Below are 2,546 nucleotides of genomic sequence, written 5' to 3'. Positions count from 1 at the left end.
GGAAACTAACACACCATTGTAAAGCAATTACACTCCAATAACGATGTTAAAAAAAGAAAACAAAACTGCTTCTGCCCCTTCTCTGGCACTCCCTATCCCTCTTCACTGCTTTATTTTTTTTTTCTAAGCAACTGTTACCATCTGACTGGATATATTTTAATTTTTATAAAGTATTTTATTTACTGTCTCCATCCCCACCTTCCTCCAGTGGAATGTTAGCTCCCGGAGGACAAGAATGCTGTTTTCTTTTGTTCCTCTTGCATCCCAATGCTTAGAACAGTGCTTGGCCCTGGGAGGCACTCAGTGTACATTTGCTACAGGAATGCTGAATATGCAAACCCTTAAATCCTGATAAGGCTAAGTGATTTAGGACACTACAGTATTTAACTTCTTTCCACAAAAGGAAATACCATTTCCCTTCTGACATTGACAGAAACTGGAAATTCTTTCTCTTCCATATAGTAACACAACCTGCTCTAAATAAAATGCCCCAAACCTCTTAATTCCTTTTTACTTCAGTCTTTCCTACATCCTCTAAAATATTAACTTTCTGTCATCGAAAAATCTTTCACTTCCCTTCAACACTACTGTACATAATATTGCAAAGGCAAAGTGAACTCACTACAAATGGTATCAAAATGCAAATAATGAAGAAAAGTAATGAAGCTCATTAACAACCAAATAAACCCAACTCTATTTCAAATCAAAGTGCATCAGAGTGGTGAGGGCCCTAGTTCATGCTTACCTTTTTTATTACTGTACTCCTTAATGAGCAAACATTTTTCTCACTAAACTCCTTTTGAACTAAAAATAAGTTGGTACAGGACTCTTGCATTTAGCCATGAAAATTAAACCTGAGAGAAATCAGTTCAAGCTACAAGTCAAATTAATAAGCAAATAAACGTCTTAGGGAACATGTTTGGATAGGTAACAGTAGGAGCACTGGAGTAGGGGAGATAAGGTTCAAATCCCAGCTCACCCTTTACTAGCTGTCTGACCTCGGACAAGTAAATTCAGACTCTGTTCCTCAGTTTCCTTACCTGTAAAATGGAAATGGTACCTCCTATACAGTTGCTACAAGGATTAAATAAAGGTACTAGGTTTTAAAGCACCCAGCACAATGACATATAGTAAGCACTGAAGAGAGCTATTACTGTAATTCCTACATCACTGATAATACAGTTCTTTAAGCTACGAGCTCCTTGGTACCACCGTCATGTTTTAAAGAGTGAGAAGGGTTACTGTTCAATGGTCTATTTTTTTACCTCGTTATGTTCTGTAGCCAATTCTGAATACTGTGGACCGTTCTGAAGAATAAACGTGTTTTTCTCGAGGCAGAGCACTGTACTGGAACACAATCTGCTTCCAGCATTGCATGTGAATAAGAGGCAATGCTGTCTTTTAACCGGGACACCCGGGGTCGTGTGCCATCGGGACAGTCCACTCACCTCTCAGCAGCTTCTGTTTACGCCTAGACTGCGGGCGCCTAGTAAACGGCCACGTACTATCTGTGCCAACGCCAAGACACAGCGCACCTTCTCGGGCCAGACGCCGAGAAGCCGGCTGCGGGCTTCGGCTCGGACCTCCGACCTTGCGAAGCCCCGCGAGCACGCCCGCCCCAGCCCCGCCCGCCGCGGCCGACCGCGCAGCCTTTACCCACAAAACCCCCAGAACCCTCGCAGGCCCTCCCAGCTCTCGCGAGCGGCACAGACCCGCGAGAAAGCCACCCGTCGCACCACCACGGGTCTGGTTCTCTGCAGCCAGGGCCCGGGCCGATGCTTTCCAGTGCTTCGGGGCTGGCGGGAGAGGTGTCAGTGGCTTCCGTCCGGAGGCCGCTCGCGGGCCGAGGCCCAGGTACCTTCGAGTCGGCCGAGCAGGGGAATCAGCGGCAGCACCTTCCCGACGGCGGCGGCGGCGTCTACTGCGGCGGCGGGCGGACGGGAAGGGCTGGCCACTGAGACGAGCCGGGGCCCCAGCTGGCCAGAGCGGCCTCACTGCGCCGCGGCTGGTGCTCCCCCTGGAGTCGGGCAGCCCGCACGGCGGCTCTGCCAGCTCTGAATCAGAAACTCAGTGATTCCGCTGTGAACTGGGCAAAGTACCAAAACTGCGACGGGGGAGAAGAGAAAGACAACCGAAAGAGGTTTCGTCGATTTGAGTCCAGGAGCATTTTGTATTTTTCACGTCGTTTTCTAAAGAAACATCCCACCCCTAAGCTAAATGCAGGGTTCAAAGGCAAGGACAGTTTTACCAAGAGCTGTGTAGGCATCAATTTAATAGTTGCTGGCCTAATTTAGGTAAGTCTTCTCTATAATCCAAATTGATGTATTAGTAATAGCAACTACCGACTGGCTTCTTTAATTCTAAAATATGACCCTGAGCTTTTTTCTAAAAGCGTTTGAATACTTACATTCCACTTTTTAGGATTCCCAGACGAAATGCAGCATGTGTCCAGCCCGAACTAAAAAGGTGGCAGGTCGTGGGAAGTTCATTTACTGGAAACTTTTTTTTTTTTTTTTTCGGTTGACCAACAACTCCAGTCCTACAGC

General features: G+C 46.9%; 1 protein-coding gene across 1 annotated transcript in view; it reads right to left on the bottom strand.

Annotated features, from left to right (window-relative positions):
- Positions 1 to 2,273, bottom strand: part of ANKRD46 (ankyrin repeat domain 46) — a 37,274-nt gene extending 35,001 nt beyond the window's left edge. The window contains 1 exon segment of the mRNA XM_007104847.4: positions 1,859 to 2,273. The gene's annotated coding sequence lies outside the window, so the exon portion shown is untranslated.
- Positions 2,274 to 2,546: the final 273 nt, after the last annotated feature.

This window comes from Physeter macrocephalus, chromosome 15, assembly GCF_002837175.3.
Source record: "Physeter macrocephalus isolate SW-GA chromosome 15, ASM283717v5, whole genome shotgun sequence".
In the NCBI taxonomy this organism is placed as follows: Eukaryota; Metazoa; Chordata; class Mammalia; order Artiodactyla; family Physeteridae; genus Physeter; species Physeter macrocephalus.
Note: the sequence above shows the minus strand (reverse complement) of the source record. Positions and strands in the feature narration are given on the sequence as shown.